The 22,976-nt window shown below is 46.3% G+C and overlaps 1 pseudogene; it reads left to right on the forward strand.

The window, feature by feature from the left end:
- The first annotated feature begins 4,797 nt into the window (after positions 1 to 4,797).
- On the forward strand, positions 4,798 to 9,300 carry LOC109764779 (uncharacterized; annotated as a pseudogene).
- The last annotated feature ends 13,676 nt before the right edge of the window (positions 9,301 to 22,976 follow it).

The following is a 22,976-nucleotide window of genomic DNA, read 5'->3' on the forward strand; positions in this document are numbered from 1 at the left end:
GGGTTTTTACCGGTTTTAACTGAGAATTGTTTTTTCATTTTTCATTTTGCCTTTTGCCTTTCCCCCTCTTCTTTATACTTTTTATTAGTAAAAATATTCTTGTGTGTATATCAACACCCCTTGCCCCAACTACGACGAAGATTTTTTCAATACACGGTGAATCTACTTTTTGAATAAAAGATGAACATTTTTAAAAGTGTTAATGCAATAAAAATTAGACTTTTTTAAAAGTTCACAGATTAATAAAATGTTCAAGATTTTTTTAAATGCTCAAATATTTTCTAAAAAAATTCACGGTCTTCTTTAAAAAAATCTTTTATGGATAAACAAAAATGCAAAATGGATACTAGAGCAAAGCAGAGAAACTAAAGAAAGAAAAATAACATGCAACAAACTGTTCTGACATATGAATTCGATAATGTATTTTTTGTTGGTTAAATAGATGGTCAAAATTAACCTCAAAATACATTTAGGTCTTCTAAACCCGAACGAAGTTGACCAAATAAGTGAACTACAAGCCGTTTGGCACCTATTGGAAAGCGAAATACATATAGTATTTGAAGAACGAAGTTGTCGAGAGATTACACATTAGATATGTCATTTGAAACCCAATAATCTACTGTTTGGTCTTGAACTGCTATGTACACGAGTGACTCCCGAATAAGTAAATTTACCGGTGGCGGGATGTACCGGTGGGCTATCCACCATCCATCAGCTTTCTCAAGATGCGTGCTGTTGACTCCGTATAAACTTATAAATTGATTCTCTCTACTATACTAGTTGAATACAACTGACAAGACTGACACTGCATGTCTTTTCAGCCTTTTTACAGAAGAGAGAGAGAGTTAGAGTGGAGACGAACGTCGCATGCATGTAGTCTCTGTTCCCATACATCTCACATGGATTAATTTTCATCCTCATATTTTTCAATACTTGATATGTTTTGAACCAAATGTTCATTTTTGAAACTTTTCATATATTCGAATATTTGGTGACAAGGCCTTCAAAACAAGATCAATCTTGGATATATTTGAACTACTTTTTATTTTACATATTTCAATTATCTTTCAAATAACTTTCATAAAACATAAGAATGTTTCGGTATTTCATAAAAAATATTTCAATTTTTGAACTAATTTCAAAAAAACTAATTTGAATATTTTTTAATAAGTAATATTTCCAAACTGTTTCACTCATTTCAAAGAATATAATTTCAGCCGTTTCAAAATAAGTATTTCACAAATTTGAAAATACACATTGCACCGATTTGAAAAACTAATTTCACTCATTACAAACTATGTCTCAAAAACTAATTCCACTTCTTATTTACGAAAAAAATAGAAACATATTTCACTCAGTAGAAAAACCAGTTTCGAACATTGAAAAAAGCCGTTTCACACCAAAACGATTTATTTCACTTTTTTGACACAACATATTTCACTCATTTCAGAAAACACATTACACTAGCTTTCAGTCAGTTTCACATTTCACTAGATTCAGAAAACACATTACACCCGTTTACAAAAGTTACATTTCACTCATTTTAGAAATCACATTTCACTATATTTAACGTATTCCACACCGAAATATGTGTCATGTGTATAAAAAACAAATTTCACTCATCTAAAGAAAATAATTTCACACGGTTGAGAAAACATATTTCAAAATTGATTTCACTCAATGAAAATAACTAATTTCAATTATTTCAAAAAACCTATTTTACTCGTTTCAGAAAATCTTTCGGTCAGTTTCACATTTCACTAGATTCAGAAAACTCATTACACCCGTTTACAAAAGTTAGATTTCACTCATTTTAGAAATCACATTTCACTATATTTAACGTATTTCACACCGAAATATGTGTCATGTGTATGGAAAACAAATTTCACTCATCTAAAGAAAACAATTTCACACGGTTGAGAAAACATACTTCACTCAGTTGAGAAAACATATTTCAAAATTGATTTCACTCAATGAAAAAAAACTTATTTCAATTATTTCAAAAAACATATTTCGCTTGTTTCAGAAACCCAATTTCAGTCATTTGAAATGTTGAAATTAAAACATGTTTGAAATGCATCCAAATTTGGTCTTATAGTAAAGCTCTTGGCTTCAGGAATTCAAATATATAAAATATTTCAAAAATAACAGTATGGTTTAAAAGATAGAAATGATTGAAAATCCTAAAAAGAAAATAAAAGGAAAGGATTTGTACCACGGCACCACATGCAACGTCAGGATAGACTCTCTCACCTAACATGTGTCCCATCGATCTGACATTGATTTGACGTAATGATGAATACAGCGGCCCAAAAGATGAAATACACTGATATATAAACATGTGGGCTATCGAGCGACACGAATCGCAAACAACGCCAACGGCAGATGCGGCTCCGGTACATCCCGCCTCCGGTAAAAAGGAGTTGGCGGGGTGACTCCTCCGTTTGCTTCCTCGTGTTCATCTGCGACTACTGTTGCGCACAGTGCTCAATTATGTTCTCTGTACACGTACGGAGAACATCAGTGCGGTTCTGGCAGAGGAGTTCATTTTCCATGGTCGTTTAGCTTGTTCGTCCATGGCACTCCGGCCGGCTGCACATGTCCATGGCAGACGCGCGAGCTCCTGCAGTCGGGCATTGATCCCTCCAAAATCCTTCTGGGAGGAGAAGGCGAACTACTATTCAAACTGACCGCCGCAGGGCTGCTGCCCATGCCCTCCTTGCTCGTTGCCTCCAAGATCCCACCAGCTTAATGCTGCCTGCAACCGCTGCGCACGTGGCCCGAGCAGAGAGCTCTCAAGCGCCTGCCTTCCGCTGCTTCCCTCGATCCTGTTGCCGCTTGCATGGCGACGAGCTATGCTCTACGGTACGCAAACTTGTGGCTCATACTGCATTTTGGTGTAAAAACTTTAAAGTGCTGCGCCTGGCACACAAATTTGACACTGACGACGTACTTGACGACCGCTGCAATCTTGATGATACGCTCGCCCTCAGGAAAACAGTAGTAAAAACACAGGCCCAAAAACATCTGTCCAATAAAAATCTGCACATAGACATCCAAAAAACCAGACTAGATTAGAACCGATTAGAGTAACTACAATAGCTCCCATATATCTAAGATAAATAACCGCCATTTACAATAAGTTGGGACAAAGAAACCTCTCCCACAGTTCCCTAAAGTCGAAATAACTTTAGGAATCCTGTAAAATTAACCCTTTCTTCTAGCAGGTTTATGAGAAGATCAAATAATTTGCGGGCTAAAATTACAACAACTACCACGAGCGCCACCCCCCTACCGCCATGTCCTTGTCGTCGGCGCCAAAGGCGCTGCCACGCCGTCGACCCCAACGGTTTGGACTTGAGTAGGTTGAAAAAAGACATACAACCTTGGCAAGAACGACGCTCAGCAGAATATATGACCCACGCTCCTTTAGGCTCTTTAAATTCCGTGGGTGGCGTAGCTACCGAGATCTGGCGGGAACCGACGACAAGGACGCCAAACGACAAAAGTATTTCTAAGACAACTTCCTCTAAGAGCATCTACAGCCGGACCCCCTATATCCTCCCTAAATGCCCGTCCTGTAAGTGCCCAATCAGAAAAAAGATGACCCAACTCAACCCCCCCTCCCACTTTCTCCCCGACCACTGTTGGGTCCTTGTGCCCGCGTCGACGACGGCGCAAACAAGGACACCCAAATCAGAGGCGTGGGCCGCACGCCATGAGTGGCGGCAGACGAAGGAGAGGGCGGCAACGGTGGAGGCATTGGCCGCGCACTGGTGGGTCTGGAGGACCAGATCCTTCGGCGCTCCCTCATGACTGCGAAGATGGACGCGCGACGGCTCCACCACAGAATGACAGAAACGCCAAAGTACTTCAGCTCATAGAGCAACCAGAGCACAAATCTACGATGGAGGGGATGTCAACTGGGTCCTGTTTAAACCCACTAATAATCTAACAATTTAAAATTTTGTTTTTTCACGGAAAATGAACTATGAAGCTAGCGAAAACTAATTAAATGGAACTTGCGGACCCCGCGTATTTCCCATTTACATCCCTAGCAGAAGGCGGCCGGACGGACCAAAGCGCAGGACCATACGGTTCGGAGGATGACCGGGCAACATCTCCTCCGACGAGGACTCGGACCTCACCGATGGCTCCAGCTCTGATGACGCCGCCCCTTCGGCCGCCGATGCCTACACAGAGGGATACAACCACACCTGCGGTCGCAGTGGTAGGGGGCAGCAAGGAAATAGTGATTTACTCTGGCCTTCTCCGTCTCTCTGCTCTTTTGGTTGTCCGATGACTACTTCCATGTGATTGATGTCCAAATTATGTCCGTTTGTTGTTAGTGTGTGGATCTAAATAGTTTTATGTTTTACATGGCATGGGTTGCATGGATATGATGGTTCGAATATGAGGAAGACGACTGCGAAGACAGAAAAATGAGGGGTGACCGTTCATGAGACACATCCACAATCGTTTGAGGGCCGGGATTTAGCTACTAATGGCTGGAATGCTCTTACAAAACTAGACTAGAGCTGCTTTACTACTCCGAGTTTATTTGACAGGAGAAGACTTGGTTGCTTTCCCTTCTCCGAGGAGCCTGACACTCGTCAGTCCGCATGTGTGGATTGCTCCGCAGGGCGCAGAGGCTAGGGTGGCTAGGCACCTTTATGCCGACGACGAGCCGAGTCAAGTCGTTTTATATATAATAAAACAAGACGAAACAGTGTCTCCTCTATGGTTGCTTCGCCGTTCTGCATCACAATTAAGAACAGTCAGCTATTGAGTGGGAGAATGGAGTGTGGCATCCCTGCCAAGCAGGTGCAGACCCCAGTGCCAATGGATCAGCCCGGCCAGCCGGAAGCAGCACCTCTGCTGCCGGCAGTGCCTGTGGATCAGCCCGGCCAGCCGGAGGCAGCATCCGTGCAGCCGGTAGTGCCGATGGATCAGCCCGGCCAGCCAGAGGCAGCGTCTCTGCAGCCGGCAGTGCCAATGGATCAGCCCGGCCAGCCGGAGGCAGCATCTCTGCAGCCAGTAGTGCTAACGGATCAGCCCGAGCCCGTGCAGCCGTGGGAGTACAGCCTGCGGAAGTACCTCCTGCTGCTGCCGCCTCTGGTGGTGACCATCACTAACACGTAACACCGCAGGGTTCAACCCGCCGGGAGGCATCTGGCAGGCCGCCCACGACGGCCAACCTGCCGGCGACCCCATCATCCGCTACACCCACTACCACCGCTACCTCGCCTTCTTCTACTGCAACGCCACCGCCTTCGCCGCGTCGCTCGTGGTCATCGTCCTCATCCTCGTCCTCGCCATCCGGCACGACAAGAAGGGGAAGGATAGCCGATGGGTCGTCGTGCCGCTGCGGGGCGTCATGGTGGCAGACCTCCTCAGCCTCATGGCTTCTGGGACACCACCGGGGGCAGCCACCGCCCAGGCGACGCCATTCTCAAGGACCAACATAGCCCGCGCCTGACAGTGTTCATGCTCTGCAACACCACGGCGTTCGTGGTGTCCCTGCTCATCACCTTGGTGCTCATCATCGACGGGACCAAGCTCCGCAAGAAGAAGACGGCTCGGTCTCGCATGCTCTGCGGGTGCATTGTCGTTGCTCTGGGTCGGTCTCGTCGTCGCATACGTCGCTGGCTGCTGCAGGGAGATCGATACCACCGCCTACATGGTCAGCCTAGTCGGCGCCGTCCTTGCAATGATACACATCATCCAAACCATCGCCAAACTCTGTCGTCGCCGAAACGAACACCGGAGATGGAGTCCTTCTTTCCCAAGCCCAACGCCGCACCATCGCAGATCATCTGCTTTGTGAGCCTCGCAGGTAACCCGCCGCGAACGACAGGCATCTCGCCTCTGTGGCACATCGGCTGGGGCCAAACCCCGTGCAGCACGCTGGACTGCAGATCAACCGGCTCCCGTCGATGAAGTCGAAGGACAACGCCAGATCTGCGCACCACCATCCACAAGCCCTGCTCCGGAAGACTAATCTCCTGGACTGCCTCGCAACCGCCGCCACCAACGACGCCGACCACCGGCAACACCCCTGTACAATCCTCCCGACCCCGCAACAGCACCGGAGTACGCACCATCACAGCGGAGATGGAGCCGGAGGTCAAAAGTTCCCTAGCCAGGTCGCCGCCGCCGCCTCGCCGGCCTGGCTTGGGAAGACTGGTCTCACCGCCTCGAAGAGCCGGCGAGAAGACACGGCCACAGGCCCGTCGGCGCCATGGAGAGCCACGCCGAGGTGGGATCAAAGCCCTGGCCCTTCTTATTCGACGCCGCGTCGTCATCACCATCAGAACGACGCCGCCTGGAAAACTACTCCTAAACCTATCTACAAGCCTGGCACGAAGCACCGGGGTTCCCCCCTCCTCCCGCCGCCGCAGCGACGAACGGAGGAGCGAGGAACCCGCGGGCTTGTCGGCTGAAACCGGTGGAACCTGGTTCGCCTCCCTTCCGCCGCTGTGAGAAACAGGGGAAGGGGAACAACGATGGGGCAACTGGGAGAGCCTCGTGCTCGGCCTGCTTCACATCATCCTACTCTATGTCTATGGTATCTACGCTCCAGCGTCAAGATCCTTGTCTTTCGCTATCTACGTCAGAAGTCCAGCGGACCAAACTGAAGAAATTCAGCAGGCTGGTGATGTCAGGTAATGTCAGTGTGGGGTTAAGATTACAACTGAAGTCTATTTCTCTGCAAACTGAACTGAAGTCTGTTTCTTCTTCTCTGCAGTACAAAGGAGGCTCTGGACAAGGCACGATCTCTTGTTCTACTTCTCGCCACTCTTGCCGCCGCCATCACCTACGCAGCGGGGTTGGACCCACCGGGTGGCCTTTGGTTGGACAACACGGACGGACACATGGCCGGTGACCCCATCCTTCTCACGACCAATCCTAGGCGATACAAGGCCTTCTTCTACTGCAACTCGGTTGCCTTCGTGGCCTCCTTGGCGGCCATCGTCCTAGTCCAGAAGGAGATTCTGGTCAAGCACCACGTGCTGGAGGCAGCCATGATACTCGACCTGTTTGGCCTCATCGGCGCATATGCCATCGGGAGCTGCCGGGACGTGAACACCTCCATTAACGACATGGCTTTGGCAGGCGCCGTCCTAGCCTATGTGGTTGTCCATGTCATCTTCTTCACGCTGAACTACAAGGAAAAAGACGACGACCAAGCAAATCAGTTGCTGGAGTAGAGGCGCAAACGGTTGCTCCTCTTCGCAATCTTGGCCGCGACAATTACCTACCAAGCCGGCCTCACCCCTCCTGGTGGCTTCCTACTCCAGGATGACAAGCTTGGGCACCATGCTGGCGATCCAGTCCTCCTGTACAACTTCCCACGCCGCTACAAGATCTTCTTCTACTTCAACTCGGTGAGCTTCATGTTGTCCATCTCCCTCATCATACTCCTGGTGAACCCCAATCTGTACAGGCCAGCTATACGAAGCAATGCACTATCTGTTTGTATGGCGGTGGGCTTGTTTTGTTTGATGGGGGCCTATGGGAGGATATCTGGTGCTACGGGAGCACCTAAGATCAGGTGCTCCAGGAGCTTTTCAACCGTTAGATCTGAGATCCGAGGAGAGAGCTCACGCTTTTATTCAAAGAACACCCCCAGAAATTTGGTATTGCAAATCAGGTCCAGCGCATCTGTATATGACCGTTGGATTTCAGATCCAATGGCCGAGAAGCTCTTGGAGCACCTAAACTTAGGTGCTCCCGTAGCACCTGATATTTTCCCGGGGGCCTATGCCGCTGGAAGCACCCAACACCTCAAGACATCCATCCATCTACATCTTCGTGTTGGTCGGTGTGGTCCTTCTCGTTGTAGTTGGACTGCTGCTGGTATGTTTGCTAAGGGAGCAGAACAATGATGGCAGTTCAGCAGCTGTTGGGCCATCCATATCCCATGAACAGAAGCACGAAGAAGAAGAAGAAAGGAAGGAGGATGAAGAAGAAATGAAGAACCACGCGAGGCGCAAGTACCTGATGCTGCTAGGCGTCTTGGTGGCAAGTGTAGCCTACCAGGTCGGCCTAGAACCACCGGGAGGAGCGTGGCAGAGCAGTGGCAATGGGTACGAGGCGGGCGACCCGGTGATGCACGATAACAGGAGGCCCCAGTACCTCGTCTTCTTCTACAGCAACTCCTTTTCCTTCGTGGTTTCCATTGTTGTCATCATGATGTTGCTACCGCACTGGCTGCCAAACAATAAGGAAGAAGAATGGGAGAAATGGTCGCTGAGGGTCCTGAACTGGACGATCCTACTGGATTTGGTTCACTCAGTGGCCTATGCAGCCGGCTCCAGCAGGGGGCGGGAGACGCCTGTGTATGTCGGTATGATCATACTACTTGCTGTTCTGGGCTACTTTGCAATCCACACGAAGCTGTCCATATGTTCTGATCATCGCCATGACAGGCGCCAGAGCAGCCAAAGACATCCCCCAGTGTGATTCATTATCAGTGTGGTCAGTAGTTTGTTTTAGCTTAGCTATCCCTGTTTTTAGATTCCTAGTCTAGTCAATGTAATCGGATTAACCTGCATCCCAATTGGAGCATGCCGACATTGTTTGTCGATTCACTGGGCAAGTGTGTGTGTGTGTGATTGTCTGTATCTTAACCCAATGAATATGCAAGGTAGGTGATGTTACCTGAACCTATGTGCACTTTCTATCTCTCAGTAGGAACTTAACTCAGAACGGGAAGTGCATGGATTGGAACTGCATTTGTATTCAGGAAACTGAACCATTTGTCGCTAGTAAAACCTACTGGATGTCACTAGGTACAGAAGTATTGAGTGATCCTAATAGTAACCACTGCTCTGGTCTTGATGAAACATACCTTGAATTCTTGACCCGACTTCAACGGCGCAGTCTCCCTGCTGGGGCAATTCAACGAACACCTGCAGGGCGCCCGACCACGGATGCAGATGCGGACAGCTGTGCTGAGCAGGCCGCCGTCGTGAGTAACGTGAGTACCATGGAGCATCAGACGTTGGCTACATTTTGTTTGGAGAGGATTCCTCGAGCGTGGGTGGATGGTGAGGGAATGCAGGCGCTGAGTTCAGAAAAGCGCGCGAATCCAGCTCCGAACCAGCCCCGCTCGGCCGCTCTGTCCCTTCGATCTTCCACACGAAGCACACGGGGAAGCGGAGGGCCAGGAGCATCGCCGCGCTGCCCGGGTGCAGATCGGTGCGGACAGTCGCCGGCGATCGCCGGGGAAACGGAGCAGCGCCCAAGCCCCTGGCTCCTGCGCGTCAAGAGTGATCAAGAGCGAGATGATATTGGGCCCCGGCCCATTTGCTGTGCGCGGGCTGGAGCTCAGCGCCAATGAGGAGTTTGCCTTAAAAAGAGAGAGAAAAGCATGTTTTTGCTCCCTCAAGTTTTCCAAAAATATAGACTTGGTCTCTTAAAAATAATAATTGTGTTGGTCCTTCAAGTCTCAAAACCGGATGAATTTGATTTTTTTCTTTTTGCGAGAAAATTTCCGATCTATTCATCAAATGTCAAGGCAGTACAAAGAACACTAGAGGTAAAAATTACATCTAGGTCCGTAGACCACCTAACGACGACTACAATCACTAGAGCGAGCCGATGGCGCGCTGCCGTCATCGCCCCTCCATCATTGGAGCCGGGCAAACCTTGTTGCAGTAGACAGTCGGGAAGTCGTCGTGCTAAGGCCCAAGATGATCAGCGCACCAGAACAGCAGCCGCCGCCGATGAAGAGAAGCGTAGACCGGAAAGATCTAACCTGAAGACACACGAACACATACGAGCGAAGACCGGATCCAAGTGGATCCACCGAGGACAAACGCCGACCGAATCCCGCGAGATACGTCGGAGACAAATCTCCACACGCCCTCTGATAAAGCTAGACGCATCACCAGAACGGGGCATAGGCGGGGAGAACCTTATTCCAACATCAAAAAGCCGCTGCCGTCTTGTCTTAACAGAATACAAACCCTAAACGAACACAAAAAAGCACCTAAAAACAATGTAGGATCCCTCCCGCTGGCAAGAGCCAAGATCCACTGCGTCTCCTTGGCCGGACACCACGGAAGACAAAGAGATCTACGGCGGCGCCAGCGGGAGGCGTCGGTTCGCCCTGGCGCGAGCGCACGAGGCGAAGGGCTGGAGACGTACTTGCACCGGTTACAATCTCACGGATGAATTTGATTTAAAACCAGATTTTGAGCACGCTGACCCGGTTTGGCCAACGAGCAGTAATTTTTTTTTAAAAGCAAACAAATTCATAAAAACCGAAATTTTTGAATAACATCCGAGGAGCTCTTGCAAGAAAAATACATTTTTTGGCTTTTTTGTGAGACTTTTTTTTGCCACGAGCTCCTCGAATGTCGAAACACCCCAAAAAATTTGCATGCACTTGGCGCACCTAAGTATCTTGGTTGCCACAAAATTTCAGATTTTTGTTGTTATTTTTTAATTTATTGTTCATTGCCAAATCTGGTCAACGTGGTCAAACCCAGTCGACGTGTTGAAAATCTGGTTTGGGTCAAACTTATCCGGTTTTGAGACTTGAAAGACGAGATGTATATCAATTTTTTTTTGAGGGACCAACTATATACTTTTGGAGAATTTAAGGAACCAAAAACATACTTTTCTTTTAAAAAAAAATAAGGCGCCAACGAGGAGCTCTGTGTGTGTGCATGCGTGCGTGTGTGCTGCCATTTGATTTGGGGATTTGAACGGAGGAGGCGATGGCCTCCAAGTCAATTTCCGCACATTGCCCGGAATTCTTCTCCTCAGCTGCCTACATTCCGATTCTTCTCTCAACTTCTCCATCGCAGTTGTTTTCTCCTTGTTGCGCAACTGAGGGTTCATTCAAGGCTAGTGTTGGCACATGAGAGATGCCGGAGTTTGAGCATGGTCGGCGACAGGTGACGATGAGGGGAAAGGTGTGCTCGCATCGTGGGTTGTTGATGTCCTTCTGGTCATGTGGCGGCACCAATCGGGATTTGCACGAGTGGAGCAGGAGGGGACACACAGGTGGCCACCTGGGTGAGATGATTAAGAGCAACTCTAGCAGACCCCGCATCCCGCCCCAGCCCGCAAAATAACCGTCAAAGTGCGGGTCGGGACGGGAAAACCTGCCCGATCAGACCCCGCACCCCGTCTCGGCCCGCAAATATTTTTACGGGGCACGGCAAAACTTCTTCCCCAACCTCTAGTTTCACGGGCTGGGAGGCTGACCCGAACTCAGCCCCTATCCGCAGCGAGATTTGGAGTGAGGGACATTTCCGCGCGGCCTTTCCCGCTCCCCCACCCTCTGCCACCATTGCACCGCCACCGCAAGCTCCGATGCATCCTCCGCGGCCGTCCCTCGCTGCCATGGACGACTCTCTGCTGCCCCCCGTCATCGTCGAGGTCGCGCACGCTCCTTCCCCTCGGGCGGATCTCGTCGCCGGCCATGTTGGCCCCGCCGTTCCCCGAGCTAGCGCCGCGCCTGCCCGCAAGCGGCAGGGCAACGTGGTCGTGCAGGGCGGGAATCCGGCAGCCCCCGCCGCGAAGGCTCGCGCTCCGGGCGCCAGCGCTGCTGCGCGATCTCGGCCGGCGGCGGAGAAGGTCACCAAGGCCGCGGGCGGCAAGAGGAAGAGGATTCCGGCTACAAACAAGCCGCCTCCTTCATCCTCTCACTCCATCCCGGAAAGAGGTGCCCCGGCGATGCCGTTCAACGGTGCTGCTCCCCCCGCAAGCGAGGTGTTCGACGAAATGGCCGAAAGGTATGCGTCTTCGGTCATGGCGATTTCCTTTCGTTTTCGCCATTTTTTGCGATAGCTCGTGACTTGTTATCGTCCAATATAGCGGTGGTTCGAACAATGCAACTGCCGAGTTCGTGAACTTGTTGGACACCAACGCCGTTGACATTGATCAAGCCCCGTTCGCCGCATTCGACTACAATGAAGCGGAGGGCGGCGTGGATGATCATGGTTGTGAGGACGAATTGGAGGAGATCGAAGCGGAAGCGTATGAGAAATTGCAAACAAAAACTGAGAAAAGCCAAAGATCGAAGAACTACACGATCTTGGAAGATCAAACTTTGATCAAAGCAAGGAGTGCGGTGTCTCTTAATGCATGCACGTGTACTTCTCAAACTGCCAAGAGATATTGGCAAAGGATCAAAGATCAATACTTCCGCATTATGGCAAAGTATCCCAATAGGACTCCACGCACATTTCGGTCGCTTCAAGGGCGTTGGGAGAATATCAAGCCTATGTGCAGCTCATACGTCTCCGTCGTATCTATAATTTTTGATTGTTCCATGCCAATATTCTACAACTTTCATATACTTTTGGCAACTTTTATACTATTTTTGGGACTAACATATTGATCCAGTGCCAGTTCCTGTTTGTTGCATGTTTATGTTTGTCAGAAACCCAATATCAAACGGAGTCCAAACGGAATAAAAACGGACGAAGAATTATTTGGAATATTTATGATTTTTGGGAAGTAAAATCAACGCGAGACGGTGCCCGAGGGGGGCACGAGGCAGGGAGGTGCGCCCCGGGGGGCAGGCGCGCCCTGAACCCTCGTGGGCACCCCGTAAGGCGGTTGACGCTCTTCTTTTGCCGTAAGAAAGATAATTTTATGAGAAAGATCTGGGCGAAAGATTCACCCCAATCGGAGTTACGGATCTCCGGATATAAAAGAAACGGTGCCAGGGCAGAATCTGGGAGCGCAGAAACAGAGAGAGACAGAGAGACAGATCCAATCTCGGAGGGGCTCTCGCCCCTCCCACGCCATGAAGACCATGGACCAGAGGGGAAACCCTTCTCCCATCTAGGGAGAAGGTCAAGGAAGAAGAAGAAGGAGGGGGGCTCTCTCCCCCTCGCTTCCGGTGGCGCCGGAGTGCCACTGGGGGCCATCGTCATCATCGCGATCTACACCAACACCTCCGCCATCTTCACCAACATCTCCATCACCTTCCCCCCTCTATCTACAGCGGTCCACTCTCCGCAACCCGCTGTACCATCTACTTGAACATGGTGCTTTATGCTTCATATTATTATCCAATGATGTGTTGCCATCCTATGATGTCTGAGTAGATTTTCGTTGTCCTATCGGTGGTTGATGAATTGCTATGATTGATTTAATTCGCTTGTGGTTATGTTGCTGTCCTTTGGTGCTCATCATATGAGCGCGCGCGTGGATCACACCATAGGGTTAGTTGTATGTTGATAGGACTATGTATTGGAGGGCAAGGGTGACAGAAGCTTCAGCCTAGCATAGAAATTGATGCATACGGGATTGAAGGGGGACCAATATATCTTAATGCTATGGTTGGGTTTTACCTTAATGAACGTTAGTAGTTGCGGATGCTTACTAATAGTTCCAATCATAAGTGCATAGAATTCCAAGTAAGGGATGACATGCTAGCAGTGGCCTCTCCCACGTAAAACTTGCTATCGGTCTAGTAAAGTAGTCAATTGCTTAGGGACAATTTCGCAACTCCTACCATCACTTTTCCACACTCGCTATATTTACTTTATTGTGTTTTTATCTAAACAGCCCCTAGTTTTTATTTACGTGCTCTTTATATTCTTGCAAACCTATCCAAAAACACCTACAAAGTACTTCTAGTTTTATACTTGTTCTAGGTAAAGCGAACGCTAAGCGTGCGTAGAGTTGTATCGGTGGTCGATAGAACTTGAGGGAATATTTGTTCTACCTTTAGCTCCTCGTTGGGTTCGACACTCTTACTTATCGAAAACTGTTGCGATCCCCTATACTTGTGGGTTATCAAGACCTTTTTCTAGCGCCGTTGCTGGGGAGCAATAGCGTGGGGTGAATATTCTCGTGTGTGCTTGTTTGCTTTATCACTAAGTAATTTTTATTTGCTGTTCTTAGTTGTTTTCTATCTTTAGTTATGGGTAGGAAACGCAAAATAACAAAAAAATTAGTTGTACCTACTGAACCAATGGTTGAAGAACCACTTAAAATCTATCGTACTCCTGAAGCTTATTACTTGGATCATCTTCGATCCCTATGTGCTCGGGCTGAAACCCCAACTAGCTTAGTTGAGGGCAAATCTTTAGATGAGCATGCTTGTTATGTGCGACACCGCATATCTGAAAAAGGGAAACTTTTGCTGGGTCAAATTCATCGTTTGCAATGCTATGCTTGGAATTTATGTTATATATATGATTTTACTTGTTGTTCTGAAAACCCTAAGAAACACCTTCCCTACCAAGGTGGGTTTAGTGATAATGGAATCGTATCTTCGTATGCTAAGTGTGTTTATAATTACTATGATGTTCAACAAATTGAAGAATTTGTTGCTTTTAAGGGTGCTTATGAAATTGCTTCTTTGATTGAAAAGTATGGTGCTACTTTTACAAATCTGAAAAATTTTCCATACTTAAATATTGCTATGATAATTATGCTTCTAATGCCTATGTTGAACCATACATTGAGAAAGTCTCCGCTGTCCAAGAAGAGACTAATATTTTGCAGGAGTCTATGGAAGAAGAAATTGATGAAACTGTGATCTCATTGGATGAAAAAGATGATGAGGAGAGCGAAGAACAAAAGGAGGAAGAGCGGATTAGCTACCCGTGCCCACCTTCTAATGAGAGTAACTCTTCAACTCATACATTGTTTAATTTCCCTTCGTGCTTACCGAAGGATGATTGCTATGATGATTGTTATGATCCCGTTGATTCTCTTGAAATATCCCTTTTTGATGATGCTTGCTATGCTTGTGCCCAAGATGCCAATATGAATTATGCTTATGGAGATGAACTTGCTATAGTTCCTTATGTTAAACATGAAATTGTTGCTATTGCACCCACACATGATAGTCCTATTATCTTTTTGAATTCTCCAAACTACACTATATCGGAGAAGTTTACCCTTATTAAGGATTATATTGATGGGTTGCCTTTTACTACTACACATGATGATTTTAATAGATATAATATGCATGTGCTTGCTGCTCCTACTTGCAATTATTATGAGAGAGGAATTATATCTCCACCTCTCTATGTTTCCAACATGGTAAAATTGCAAGAAACTGTTTATACTATGCATTGGCCTTTACTATGTGTGCATGAATTGTTCTTTTATGACATGCCGATGCATAGGAAGAGAGTTAGACTTCGTCATTACATGATATATGTTGCTTTGTGCTCACTACTAAATTACAAATCATTGTTAATTAAAATTGGCTTTTATATACCTTGGGATCCGGGTGGATCCATTACTTGAGCACAATATGCCTAGCTTAATGGCTTTAAAGAAAGCGCTGCCAGGGAGACAACCCAGAAGTTTTAGAGAGTCATTTATTTCTGTTGTGTGCTTTTATAAATTTTAGAAATAAAAATAATGTGCCAAGGTTTGCCTTTAGGATGTTTACAATGCTTGTTGGTTTGTGCGGTGCAGGACAGAAACTTTGGCTGTAGTGCGCGATTTTTCATTTCTTACTGGAACGTCATATGGTTCTGATTCTTTTTGCACTGTCTTTCTTTACAATTTTTTTATTTTTCCTAATTTTGGAAAGATTTTTCAAGTACCATAAGTATGGTTAATGTTCAGATTATTACAGACTGTTCTGTTTTAGACAGATTCTGTTTTTGATGCATAGTTTGCTTGTTTTGATGAAACTATCAATTTATATCAGTGGATTAAGCCATGAAAAAGTTATATTACAGTAGACAAAATGCAAAAACAAAACATGAATTGGTTTGCAACAATACTTAGAGTAGTGATTTGCTTTATTATACTAACGGATCTTACCGAGTTTTCTGTTGAAGTTTTGTGTAGATGAAGTGTTCGATGATCGAGAAGGTCTCGATGTGAGAAGAAGGAAGAGAGGCAAGAGCTCAAGCTTGGGGATGCCCGAGGCACCCCAAGTAAATATTCAAGGAGACTCAAGCGTCTAAGCTTGGGGACGCTCCGGAAGGCATCCCCTCTTTCTTCAACAAATATCGGTATGTTTTCGGATTCGTTTCGTTCATGCGATATGTGCAAATCTTGGAGCGTCTTTTGCTTTAGTTTTCACTTTTCTTTTATGCACCATGCTGGTATGAGATAGTCCTTGGTTGATTTATAGAATGCTCTTTGCACTTCGCTTATATCTTTTGAGTATGGCTTTATAGAATGCTTCATGTGCTTCACTTATATCATTTGAAGTTTTGATTGCCTGTTTCTCTTCACTTAGACAACCGCCATTTGTAGAATGCTCTTTTGCTTCACTTATATTTGTTAGAGCGTGGGCATATCTTTTGTAGAAAGAATTAAACTCTCTTGCTTCACTTATATCTATTTAGAGAGATGACAGGAATTGGTCATTCACATGGTTAGTCATAAAATCTTACATAAAACTTGTAGATCACTGAATATGACATGTTTGATTCCTTGCAATAGTTTTGCGTTATAAAGATGGTGATATTAGAGTCATGCTAGTGGGTGGTTGTGGATTGTAGAAATACTTGTGTGGAGGTTTGTGATTCCCGTAGCATGCACGTATGGTGAACCGTTATGTAACGAAGTTGGAGCATGAGGTATTTATTGATTGTCTTCCTTATGAGTGGCGGTCGGGGACGAGCGATGGTCTTTTCCTACCAATATATCCCCCTAGGAGCATGCACGTAGTACTTTGTTTCGATGACTAATAGATTTTTGCAATAAGTATGTGAGTTCTTTATGACTAATGTTGAGTCCATGGATTATACGCACTCTCACCCTTCCATCATCGCTAGCCTTTTCGGTACCGTGCATTGCCCTTTCTCACCTCGAGAGTTGGTGCAAACTTCGCCGGTGCATCCAAACCCCATGATACGATACGCTCTATCACACATAAGCCTCATTATATCTTCCTCAAAACAGCCACCATACCTACCTATCATGGCATTTCCATAGCCATTCCGAGATATATTGCCATGCAACTTCCATCATCATCATATACATGACTTGAGCATTTATTGTCATATTGCTTTGCATGATCGTAAGATAGCTAGCATGATGTTTTCATGGCTTGTCCGTTTTTTTGATGTCATTGCTACGCTAGATCATTGCACATCCTGGTACACCGCCGGAGGCATTCATATAGAGTCATATCTTTGTTCTAGATATCGAGTTGCAATATTGAGTTGTAAGTAAATAAAAGTGTGATGATCATCATTATTAGGACATGCCCCAGTGAGGAAAGGATGATGGAGACTATGATTCCCCCATAAGTCGGGATGAGACTCCGGACGAAAAAAAAGAGAAGGCCAAAAAAAGGAAAAAAAAGAAAAAAATGAGAGAAAAAGAGAGAAGGGGCAATGTTACTATCCTTTTACCACACTTGTGCTTCAAAGTAGCACCATGTTCTTCATATAGAGAGTCTCTTGATTTATCACTTCAATATACTAGTGGGAATTTTCATTATAAAACTTGGCTTGTATATTCCAACGATGGGCTTCCTCAAATGCCCTAGGTCTTCATGAGCAAGCAAGTTGGATGCACACCCACTTAGTTTCAGTTTGAGCTTTCATACACTTATAGCTCTAGTGCATCTGTTGCATGGCAATCCCTACTCCTCGCATTGACATCAATTGATGGGCATCTCCATAGCCCATTGATTAGCCGCGTCGGTGTGAGACTTTCTCCCTTTTTGTCTTCTCCACATAACCCCCATCATTTTATTCTATTCCACCTATAGTGCTATGTCCATGGCTCACGCTCATGTATTGCATGAAAGTTGAAAAGGTTTGAGAACGTCTAAAGTATGAAACAATTGCTTGGCTTGTCATCGGGGTTGTGCATGATGTGAATATTTTGTGTGGTGAAGATGGAGCATAGCCAGACTATATGATTTTGTAGGGATAACTTTCTTTGGCCTTGTTATTTTGAAAAGACATGATTGCTTTATTAGTAGGCTTGAAGTATTATTGTTTTTATGTCAAATGATAGACTATTGCTTTGAATCACTCGTGTCTTAATATTCATGCCATGATTAGATACATGATCAAGATTATGCTAGGTAGCATTCCACATCAAAAATTATCTTTTTTATCATTTACCTACTCGAGGACGAGCAGGAATTAAGCTTGGGGATGCTGATACGTCTCCGTCGTATCTATAATTTTTGATCGTTCCATGCCAATATTCTACAACTTTCATATACTTTTGGCAACTTTTTATACTATTTTTGGGACTAACATATTGATCCAGTGCCCAGTGCCAGTTCCTGTTTGTTGCATGTTTATGTTTCGCAGAAACCCAATATCAAACGGAGTCCAAACAGAATAAAAACGGACAGAGAATTATTTTGGAGTATTTATGATTTTTGGGAAGTAAAATCAACGCGAGACGGTGCCCGAGGGGGCCACGAGGCAGGAAGGTGCGCCCCAGGGGGGCAGGCGCGCCCTGGACCCTCGTGGGCACCCCGTAAGGCGGTTGACGCTCTTCTTTTGCCGCAAGAAAGCTAATTTTATGAGAAAGATCTGGGTGAAAGATTCACCCCAATCGGAGTTACGGATATCCGGATATAAAAAAAACGGTGCCAGGGCAGAATCTGGGAGCGCAGAATTAGAGAGAGACAGAGAGACAGATCCAATCTCGGAGGGGCTCTCGCCCCTCCCACGCCATGGAGACCATGGACCAGAGGGGAAACCCTTCTCCCATATAGGGAGAAGGTCAAGGAAGAAGAAGAAGGAGGGGGGCTCTCTCCCCCTCGCTTCCGGTGGCGCCGGAGTGCCACCGAGGGCCATCATCATCACCGCGATCTACACCAACACCTCCGCCATCTTCACCAACATCTCCATCACCTTCCCCCCTCTATCTACAGCGGTCCACTCTTCCGCAACCCGCTGTACCCTCTACTTGAACATGGTGCTTTATGCTTCATATTACTATCCAATGATGTGTTGCCATCCTATGATGTCTGAGTAGATTTTTGTTGTCCTATCGGTGGTTGATGAATTGCTATGATTGATTTAATTTGCTTGTGGTTATGTTGCTGTCCTTTGGTGCCCATCATATGAGCGCGCGCATGGATCACACCATAGGGTTAGTTGTATGTTGATAGGACTATGTATTGGAGGGCAAGGGTGACAGAAGCTTCAGCCTAGCATAGAAATTGATGCATACGGGATTGAAGGGGGACCAATATATCTTAATGCTATGGTTGGGTTTTACCTTAATGAATGTTAGTAGTTGCGGATGCTTGCTAATAGTTCCAATCATAAGTGCATAGAATTCCAAGTAAGGGATAACATGCTAGCAGTGGCCTCTCCCACATAAAACTTGCTATCGGTATAGTAAAGTAGTCAATTGCTTAGGGACAATTTCGCAACTCCTACCACCACTTTTCCACACCCGCTATATTTACTTTATTGTGTTTTTATCTAAACAGCCCCTAGTTTTTATTTACGTGCTCTTTATATTCTTGCAAACCTATCCAAAAACACCTACAAAGTACTTCTAGTTTCATACTTGTTCTAGGTAAAGCGAACGCTAAGCGTGCGTAGAGTTGTATCGGTGGTCGATAGAACTTGAGGAAATATTTGTTCTACCTTTAGCTCCTCGTTGGGTTCGACACTCTTACTTATCGAAAACTGTTGCGATCTCCTATACTTGTGGGTTATCAGCAGCCGTTGGGCAGCTTGCTTGGAGCAAGTACGCAATGCACCTCTAAGTGGGACCGTGGAATCCGACTATGTGAGTTTGTTTTGCCTTTGTTCAAGTTGTGCATAATCATATTTGCATCATGGGAAATGATTACATCACTTTGTTCACATTGTGTAGGACAAGATTGCCCAACATAGATACAAAGACATGAAAGCTTCGGAAGCCAAATTCTTCAAACTAGAGCATTGTTGGGAGTTGCTCCAAAAGTGCGAGAAGTGGAAGTTGATCGACAAAGAATTCCCACCGAAGAGAGGCTCGCTTACAAACATGGTTGAAGATGAGGATGATGATGGCCCAAGAAATTTGAACAAGCCCGATGGTGACAAAAAGACTAAGGAGAATATGAAGAGAGAGAGCAAGAAGCATCGAGCTTGAGGGAGAAGATTGATGCCATGGTGCAATCAAACGAGTTGATGTTGTTGAAGCCGTTGGAGATCAAGAAAGAGTTGGCCGAGAAGAAGGCAAAAGAGAAGCAAGAAAAGTGGCAATTGCTCAAGGAAGAGGGGCTCCGCAAAGCTGCCATTGAGGAGAGAAGAGCACGCGCCGCTGAAAACAAATCCATGTCCTTGTTGCTCGCCGAAGAGAACAAGATCATGTCAATGAACTGAAGGAAATATGCCCTAGAGGCAATAATAAAGTATTATATATTTCCTTATATCATGATAAATGTTTATTATTCATGCTAGAATTGTATTAACCGGAAACATAATACATGTGTGAATACATAGACAAACAGAGTGTCACTAGTATGCCTCTACTTGACTAGCTCGTTAATCAAAGATGGTTATGTTTCCTAGCCATAGACATGAGTTGTCATTTGATTAACGGGATCACCTCATTAGGAGAATGACGTGATTGACTTGACCCATTCCGTTAGCTTAGCACTCGATTGTTTAGTATGTTGCTATTGCTTTCTTCATGACTTATACATATTCCTATGACTATGAGATTATGCAACTCCCGTTTACCGGAGGAACACTTTGTGTGCTACCAAACGTCACAACGTAAATGGGTGATTATAAAGGTGCTCTACAGGTGTCTCCAAAGGTACTTGTTGGGTTGGCGTATTTCGAGATTAGGATTTGTCACCCCAATTGTGGGAGAGGTATCTCTGGGCCCACTCGGTAATGCACATCACTATAAGCCTTGCAAGCATTGTGACTAATGAGTTAGTTGCGGGATGATGTGTTACGGAACGAGTAAAGAGACTTGCCGGTAACGAGATTGAACTAGGTATCGAGATACCGACGATCAAATCTCGGGCAAGTAACATACCGGTGACAAAGGGAACAACGTATGTTGTTATGCGGTCTGACCGATAAAGATCTTCGTAGAATATGTGGGAGCCAATATGGGCATCCAGGTCCCGCTATTGGTTATTGACCGGAGACGTGTCTCGGTCATGTCTACATAGTTCTCGAACCCGTAGGGTCCGCACGCTTAACGTTACGATGACAGTTTTATTGAGTTTTGATGTACCGAAGGAGTTCGGAGTCCCGGATGAGATCGGGGATATGACGAGGAGTCTCGAAATGGTCGAGACGTAAAAATCGATATATTGGACGACTATATTCGGACTTCGGAAAGGTTCCGAGTGATTCGGGTATTTTTCGGAGTACCGGAGAGTTACGAGAATTCGTATTGGGCCTTAATGGGCCATACGGGAAAGGAGAGAAAGGCCTCAAAAGGTGGCCGCACCCCTCCCCATGGTCTGGCCCGAATTGGACTAGGGAAGGGGGGCGCACCCTTCCTTCTTTCTCCTTCCCCCTTCCCTTCTCCTACTCCCACAAGGAAAGGAGGAGTCCTACTCCCGGTGGGAGTAGGACTCCCCCCTATGGCGCGCCTCTCCCCTTGGCCGGCTGCCTCCCCCTTGCTCCTTTATATACGGGGGCGGGGGGCACCCCAGAGACACAATAATTGATCCTTGAGATCTCTTAGCCGTGTGCGGTGCCCCCCTCCACCATATTACACCTCGATAATACCGTTGCGGAGCTTAGGCGAAGCCCTGCGTCGGTGGAACATCATCATCGTCACCACGCCGTCGTGCTGACGAAACTCTCCCTCAACACTTGGCTGGATCGGAGTTCGAGGGACGTCATCGAGCTGAACGTTTGTAGAACTCGGAGGTGCCGTACGTTCGGTACTTGATCGGTCGGATCGTGAAGACGTACGACTACATCAACCGCGTTGTGATAACGCTTCCGCTGTCGGTCTACGAGGGTACGTGGACAACACTCTCCCCTCTCGTTGCTATGCATCACCATGATCTTGCGTGTGCGTAGGAATTTTTTTGAAATTACTACGTTCCCCAACATGAACCGCAATGACATGGACGACCTCACCAAAACATGGCATGATATGGCAAGGTGAGAAATCTTGAAGAGGAGAATGGTCGCGTCGGCCGGTCCGTGTTACAGTTCCGGAGATGCTTTCTCTGCTCCATATGGTGGCAATGTTGATGATTTCGGTGCGGGAGTTGGGACAAGAGCCGGAGGTGGATTCGGTGGTGGCGATGAACTTCAAGATGGACTCGATGGCGCGGAGTGAAGATCGACCAAGATGATGCCGGACATGGGCGTTACTTTTGCAAGGCCCTCTTTTGCGTTTGTCGTACTGAACTTGGCTTTTATTTACGCGTAAAACTGTGTTATGTTGTTTGAATTTGAACTTATTTGTGGGAACTTATGTCAAATGCAAGAATTGAGCGTTTTCTGTTTTCGGGTCGACGCGGCGGTGTCCGAACAGACCCCGCAAAAGCCGACCCGTAAAAAAGTATATTCCGTGAATATCCTTCTATACGGGTCCGTTTAGGGGGTCTGCATCTGCGGCCGTCCGAGCCAGCCCGCAAAAGCGGTTTTCCCCGAACTGCAAACACGTTTTGTGGGCCGGCCGGATGCGGGGTCTGCTAGAGTTGCTCTAACACCGTGCAAGGTGTAACACATGAATCTTTTTAGTCTCGTGTCGCTCGGGAACATGAAATTGCATTGCTTTTATAACAATCAATTATAGTAGTTCGTACTTTTCAATATACTCCCTCCGTTCCATATTACTCGTCGTTGATTTAGTACAGCGACGAGTAATATGGAACGGAGGGAGTATATAAGAGAATGATTAATTGAACTCGCATTGAAAGCTGGAGTACTAAACAATGGACTTATAAGAGGGAGTGTTAACACCAAATTGCTTGGATGAGAAGTTACTGATCTATGAACTACTTCCTCCTTTCACAAATATATGACGTTTTAACTTTTTCTGAATCAAATGTAAATAGACTCATTTTAATGTGTTTGTTCACTCATTTCAGTTTGTATGTAGTCCATATTAAAATATTC

The sequence above is a fragment of the Aegilops tauschii genome, chromosome 6 (genome assembly GCF_002575655.3).
Source record: "Aegilops tauschii subsp. strangulata cultivar AL8/78 chromosome 6, Aet v6.0, whole genome shotgun sequence".
Taxonomy (NCBI): Eukaryota; Viridiplantae; Streptophyta; class Magnoliopsida; order Poales; family Poaceae; genus Aegilops; species Aegilops tauschii.